Source organism: Hylobates moloch, unplaced genomic scaffold, assembly GCF_009828535.3.
Source record: "Hylobates moloch isolate HMO894 unplaced genomic scaffold, HMol_V3 SCAFFOLD_13, whole genome shotgun sequence".
In the NCBI taxonomy this organism is placed as follows: Eukaryota; Metazoa; Chordata; class Mammalia; order Primates; family Hylobatidae; genus Hylobates; species Hylobates moloch.
The window spans coordinates 39280007-39287497 of record NW_026652288.1 but is presented as its reverse complement, the minus strand read 5'-3'; the positions used below and the strand labels follow the sequence as shown (position 1 = coordinate 39287497).

Below are 7491 nucleotides of genomic sequence, written 5' to 3'. Positions count from 1 at the left end.
AGAAAGAAAGACAAACAGAAGCAGATATAAGAAAACACTTGTGGTGGCTCACGCCTGTAATCCCAGCACTTTGGGAGGCCGAGGTGGGTGGATCACGAGGTCAGGAGATCAAGACCATCCTGGCCAACATGGTGAAACTTTGTCTCTACTAAAAATACCCAAAAATTAGCCAGGTGTGGCAGCGTGTGCCTGTAGTCCTAGCTATTCAAGAAGCTGAGGCAGGAAAATTGCTTGAACCCGGGAGGTGGTGGTTGCAGTGAGCCAAGATCTCGCCACTGCACTCCAGCCTGGGTGACAAAGCAAGACTTCATCTCAACAACAACAAAAAAAAAGAAAAAAAAAGAAAAGGAAAAGAAAATACCTGGAAAATTAAATGTCCTACATGCGAGGAGTTCACCGTCAGGTAGGGATCTATACCTCTTGTTTGCAACTACACTGTAAGAAACTGGAAAGCAAAAACAGAGGAGACAGAGTTATCAGTCTCCTACAAAAGCCGTATGTGAGGGAGAAGGAACCTCTTACAAGAAAAACTCATCCAGGAAAACCCAACTTAGGCAATGTTCTGCAAGAAAAAAGGGACTAGCTACATTAACCCAAAACTACAAAACGAACTCTGAAGGAAAGAGTAACAAAATAAACTAACATATGAAGAGCTTTCACTGGAAAACTGCCTCAATGGATGAGATAAAAATTATAACTAGGCCAGGTTGGGGCTCTTGCTTGTAATCTCAGCATTTCAGAAGGCTGAGGTGAGAAGATTGCTTGAGCCCAGGAGTTCAAGACCAGCCTGGGCAACATAGCGAGACCCCGTCTCTACAAAAAATAAAAAATTAGCCAGGAGTGGTGGCACACTACTGTAGTCTCAGCTACTCAGGAGGTTGAGGTGGGAAGATTGCTTGAGCCCTGGAGGTTGAGGCTGCAGTGAGCTATGATCTCACCACTGCACTCCAGCCTGGACAACAGAGTGAGATGCTGTCTCAAAAACAAAAAAAAAATTATAACCAAATATTTTGCCATGAATGAAAAAAAAAACTTGATGCAATTGCCTCTATGATGGAAGACCACAAAGCAAAAATACAAAAATCCAGGGAAGAGATGCTGAAAGAACAGGGTAAGAACAAATGGAGAGCAGGCAGAAATCGAAGAAAAATCAAGTATCACAAGCATAAGGACAAGTTGAAAGAACACAAGGGAGAAAAACCCAGTGAAGAACCTAGAGGATGAAAATGGGAAAAGCAGGCCAGGCGTGGTGGCTCACACCTGTAATCCCAGCACTTTGGGAGGCCGAAGTGAGAGGATCAGTTGAGGTCAAGAGTTGGAGACCAGCCTGGCCAGCACGGAGAAACCCCATCTCTACTAAGAGATACAAAAATTAGCTGGGCGTGGTGGTGTGTGCCTGTAATCTCAGCTACTTGGGAGGCTGAGGCAGGAGAATCGCTTGAACCCAGGAGGCAGAGGTTGCAGTGAGCCAAGATGGGACCACTGCACTCCAACCTGGACGACAGAACAAGATTCAGTCTCAAAATGAAAAAACTAACAAACAAAAACCAGAAAGATTACTTAGAAAATACGTAGTTTCAACCAATGTTGCTGGGACAACTGAGTATCTACATGCAACATAATGAATTTGGACTTCTACCTCAAACCATTAAAAAAATTAGCACAAAATAGATCAACTACCTAAATATAAGAACTAAAACCAGGAATCTTTGTCACTTTGGACTAGGCAACAGTTTCGTAGATACGACAAACCACAAGCAACTAAAAAAAAACTGGACTTCATCAAAATTAAAAACTTTTGTGCACTAAAGGACACTATTAAAAAAACTGAAAGATTTCACACAGGTCCAAGATTTGCTGAAAAAGGTAAAAAAAAAAGAAAGTGAAAAGACAACCCACAGAATGAGAGAAAATATTTGCAAATCATGTATCTAATATGGGCCTAGTATTCTGAATATATAAAGAACTGTTACAACTGAACTACAAAAAGGCAAATAACCCAATTAAAAATTGGACAAAGGATTTGAATAGAAATTACTACAAATAAGATATATACAGGCTAGGTGAGGTGGCTCATGCCTGTAATCCCAGCACTTTAGGAGGCCAAGGCAGGCAGATCACCTGAGGTCAGGAGTTCGAGATCAGCCTGGTCAACATGGCAAAATCCTGTCTCTACTAAAAATACAAAAATGAACCAGGCGTGGTGGCATGCGCCTGTACTCCCAGCTATTCGGGAGGCTGAGGCAGGAGAATCCCTTGAACCTGGGAGGCAGAGGTTGCAGTGAGCTGAAATTGTGCCACTGCACTCCAGCTTGGGTGACAGAGCCAGACTTCGTCTCCAAATATGTGTGTGTGTGTGTGTGTGTGTGTGTACAAATGGCTAAGAGCCACATGAAAAGATGTTCAACCTCACTGGTTATTAGGCAAATGCAAATCAAAACCTCAATAAGATACTTCACATCTACCAAGATGGCTTTAATTTTTTTTAATGGAAAATAACAAGTGTTGGCAAGGAAATGGGGAAATTGGTACCCTCTGACATTGCTTGTGGGAATGTCAGATGGTGCAGTGGCTGTGGAAAACAGTGTAGTCAATTGTTTTAATTTAATGTTGTCTTGGTATCAATTTTAAATACAAGTTTAACTTTCTCATACAAGAAACAGGAATCAGTCACCCTTGACACAGTTTTCAGTTCCATACCACACCCAAAGGACCCAGGACAGTGGCCAGAGATAAGAACTTAGAGGCATCTCTCCCACCTAGAAGACTGGGCTCCCTGCTTTTCCACAGCTTCCTTTAAAAGAATTTGTCAGCTGGGAGGAGTGACTCACACCTGTAATCCCAGCACGTTGGGTGGCTGAGGCGGGTGGATCATTTGAGGTCAGGAGTTTGAGACCAACCTGGCCAACACGGTGAAACCCTGTCTCTACTAAAATACAAAAAATTAGCTGGATATGGTGGCGGGCACCTGTAATCCCAGCTACTTGGGAAGCTGAGGTAGGAGAATCTCTTGAACCTAGGAGGCGGGGGTTGCAGTTAGCCAAGATTGTGCCACTGCAATCCAGCCTGGGCGACAGAGTGAGACTCTGTCTCAAAAAAATAAATAATATGAAATAAGGCCGGGCGTGGTGGCTCAAGCCTGTAATCCTAGCACTTTGGGAGGCCGAGGTGGGCGGATCACGAGGTCAGGAGTTCGAGACCATCCTGGCCAACATAGTGAAACCTGGTCTCTACTAAAATACAAAAAAATTAGCAGGGCGTGGTGGCAGGCGCCTGTAGTCCCAGCTACTCGGGAGGCTGAGGCAGGAGAATGGCGTGAACCCGGGAGGCGGAGCTTGCAGTGAGCCGAGATGGTGCCACTGCACTCCAGCCTGGGGGACAGAGCCAGACTCTGTCTCAAAAAAAAAATATATATATATATATGAAATAAAAGAATTTGCCTATGGGCCAGGCACGATGGCTCATGCCTGTAATCCCAGCACTTTGGGAGGCCAAGGTGGGTGGATCACTTGAGGTCAGGAGTTCAAGACCAGCCTGGCCAAGATGGTGAAAGCCCGGCTCTACTAAAAATACAAAAATTAGCCAGGCGTGTTGGGGCACACCTGTAGTCTCAGCTACTTGGGAGGCTGAGGCCGGAGAATTGCTTGAACGCGGGAGACAGAGGTTGCAGTGAGTCAGGATCAGACAGAACAAAACTCCATCTCTAAATAAATAAATAAATAAATAAGCCTGTGAACTTAAAGTGATCCACTCCCTATTCCCTTATATATACTGCCAGTTTCTTCTCTCTTTCTCTCTGGCCACCTGACTCTTCATTCCTGCCTTGCATGTTCCGGGAACATCTGGACTGCCTTCCAGGCTCATTGTACCTTCCCTGCCCAGGATCTGTAAGTAAAAAAATCTTTGAACCTGTTTTCTATTGTGGTAGTGTGTTGGATTTGCGCCTTCTATCTAAAAAACTAGGGGCTGCCTCAGGCCGGGTTTCCCCAAGGATGCGAGAGGGAACATAACGCTGGGCTTCCGGTGTCAGAGCTGGGGCATGGGTCAGACAAAAGCCACAAGGACATCTGCCAGTATAAACAAGTTTCCTGCACAAAGTTTCCCCGGTCGTGGGTGGGACAACTGAGTGTCAGGATGTCTGCCAGGTAAAAGAAGTATTCTAGGCCAGGTGTGGTGGCTCACACCTGTAATCCCAGCACTTTGGAAGACCGAGGTGGGATGATCTCCTGAGTCTGGGAATTTGAGACCAGCCTAGGCAACATAGTGAGACATCATCTCAAAAAAAAAAAAAAAAAAAGTATTCTGTGAAAGTCACACTGTAAACACCCATATCCAGCTCCCCTTCATTTCCCATTAGGTTTAGGATTGCTAGGTGCTCTGGTACTGGAACCCCCCCCCTTTTTTTTTTCTTTGAGATAGAGTCTTGCTCTGTCGCCCAGGCTGGAGTGCAGTGGCACTATCTCAGCTCACTGCAACCTCTGCCTCCCAGGTTCAAGTGATTCTCCTGGCTCAGCCTCCAGAGTAGCTGGGACTACAGGGGTGTGCCATCACGTCCAGCTAATTTTTGAATTTTCAGTAGAGATGGGGTTTCACCATGTTGGCCAAGCTGGTATCAAACTCCCGACCTCAAGTGATCCAACCACCTCAGCCTCGCAAAATGCTGGGATTACAGGCGTGAGCCACCTTGATTTTTTATTATTAAGTTCAACAGACATTAGATTACTCTGTAAAACTGCTATAAAAGTTCCTAAATGCTTACTCTGAATTTCTGTACTTATCTTGTGGGGGAGAAGGACAAATAGCTCCCGGCTGACACCAGTGTGCTAATGGAGGACCTCCTTTGGGATTCCTATCCCTAGGTGAACAATTCCAGCCCTTTCTTTTCCACCTAGCAAGAGTCACTACCTCTTTTTCTTCTTCTATCTCACTAAATTCCTACCATAAGTAAAGCGTATTTATTTTATTATTATTTTTAGATGGATTCTCACTCTGTCACCCAGGCTGGAGTGCAGTGGTACAATCTCGGCTCACTGCAACCTCTGCCTCCTGGGTTCAAGCAATTCTCCTGCCTCGGATTCCTGAGTAGCTGGGATTACAGGTGTGCACCACCATGGCTGGCTAATTTTTGTATTTTTAGTAGAGACAGGGTTTCACCATGTTGGCCAGGCTGGTCTGGAACTCCTGACCTCAGGTGATCCGCCCGCCTCGGCTTCCCAAAGTGCTGGGATTACAGCCGTGAGCCACCACACCCAGCCTACCATAAGTAAAGTTTAAACTTTCCAAAATCCTGCATACAACTCTCAAGTACATGCAAGGGAAGACCAAGTGGCCCCTGCAAAGAAGGATTTTTTAAAATGAGAAAATTAAACATATTTAAAAGTCAAGGGGAATAAGCCACTAAGAAGAGAGAGTGAAAGTACAGGAAAGAGAGAGTGGGCTGCTACAGCAAGCTGATACGTGAAGAGAAATAAGAGTTAGATCCCACAATCTCAGAGCCTTCCCAGTTTCCTCTGGTAATTCACGACTAGGAGCTCTAACTGGGAAAATGGGGGTTTCCTGACACTTCTAAATCTTAGACTAAGACTTCATTCCATTAAGTTTTTGGTGAGAGTCAGATATTTCACTTTAACCCTTCTTGACCTCAGAGAAATTCCCTTTTCTTTTTCCCTACTAAAGCATTTAGAAAAAGAAAAGTTGCCGGGCGCGGTGGCTCAAGCTTGTAATCCCAGCACTTTGGGAGGCCGAGGCGGGCGGATCACGAGGTCAGGAGATCGAGACCACGGTGAAACCCCGTCCCTACTAAAAATACAAAAAAATTAGCCGGGCGTGGTGGCGGGTGCCTGAAATCCCAGCTACTTGGAGAGGCTGAGGCAGGAGAATGGCGTGAACCCCGGAGGCGGAGCTTGCAGTGAGCCGAGATCACACCACTGCACTCCAGCCTGGGTGAGAGAGCAAGACTCCGTCTCAAAAAAAAAAAAAAAAGAAAAAGAAAAAGAAAGTGAGGCTAGGTGCAGTGGCTCATGCCTGTAATCCCAGCGCTTTTGGAGGCCAAGGCAGATGGATCATCTGAGGTCAGGAGTTCATGACCAGCCTGGCCAACACGGCGAAACCCCATCTCTTCTAAAAGTACAAAAATTAGCATTCACCTGTAATCCCAGCTATTTGAGAGGCTGAGGCAGGAGAATCGCTTGAACCTTGGAGGCGGAGGTTGCCGTGAGCCGAGATCGCGCCACTGCACTCCAGCCTGGGTGACAGTGAGGCTTTGTCTAAAAAAAAAAAAAAGAAACAGTGAGATAATGAAATAAAAATGCATTATAATTTTAAAATGCAGTATTAATGCAGGGTGCTATTAAGTATGAGAGAAGTGAGGGGCGCACTTAAATCAAGGGAGAATAAGAGAGATGGAACAGAAACTTTAGAGTCAAATAGACTTACGTTTAAAAAGCTAGATTCTCCCCTTCAACTTTTTTTTCCTTTGGACTTCTCAGATTGAAGAAAGTTTTATCTCATCTATGGCAGACGTCTTCATGAGCTCAGTGGGACCAATGCCACTCAATATACATTCTCCCCATGGGGAAAACCTGTTACTAACATCATACAAACATCAGAGGCTTCCCCTCTGAATCTCCATTGCCTCCTGGCTCACACACAGAGGATTACATGCCCCTAGTTCTAGAAGAGACAGACTCCAGCTACAATTTCCCCTAGAAAGAGTGTCACTGGCTCCAACATCATAATGCCTTGGACTCCCCCAGCCCCTCCCCCATATGTCCAGTGAAAGTAGCAACAGGAAGAGCATGAAAATCCCCACATGAATGTGCCAAGCGCTGGGAGGCAGGGGAAATCTGGTATTTGTGATAGTGGAAAGGGGTCACTACATTGTGGTGGGATGGCGAGATTTAAACTGTCCTTTTATGACAGAGTGACTTTCTGAGGGCTGGCCATTTGAGATCCTACAGCCGGATGAGTAGAGACACTAATATATTGTGAGGGAGGGCAGGGAGTGTGACCCTTTTATCTAAATAAACTTTATTGTGTGCTTACATGTGCCATACACTGCTCTAGGAACTGTTCATGCCTTGTCTCCAAACAATGCCTTAAAGCAGGGCTGCCAGATAAAATACAGTTAAATTTGAACTTGATGCCTGGTTACATTTGAATTTCAGTGAACAATATTTGGGAGATACATGCTAAAAAATTCTGTTTTCTTTCTTTTTTTTTTTTTTTGTGTGTGTGTGTTGTTTTTTGAGATGGAGTTTCACTTTTGTTGCCCAGACTGGAATGCAATGGCGCAATCGCAGCTCACCGCAACTTCTGCCTTCCGGGTTCAAACGATTCTCCTGCCTCAGCCTCCCGAGTATCTGGGATTACAAGCGCCGGCCACTATGCCCACCTAATTTTTGTATTTTTAGTAAAGACGGGGTTTCTCCATGTTGGTCAGGCTGGTCCCGTACTCCTGATCTCAGGTGATCCACCCGCCTCGGCCTCCCA

General features: G+C 45.3%; 1 long non-coding RNA gene across 1 annotated transcript in view; it reads left to right on the top strand.

The window, feature by feature from the left end:
• Positions 1 to 985: 985 nt before the first annotated feature.
• Positions 986 to 7491, top strand: part of LOC131381049 (uncharacterized) — a 28337-nt gene continuing 21831 nt past the window's right edge. Inside the window, exon 1 of the long non-coding RNA XR_009209469.1 lies at positions 986 to 3887. This is a non-coding gene — a long non-coding RNA (uncharacterized LOC131381049). The remainder of the gene's footprint in view (positions 3888 to 7491) is intronic.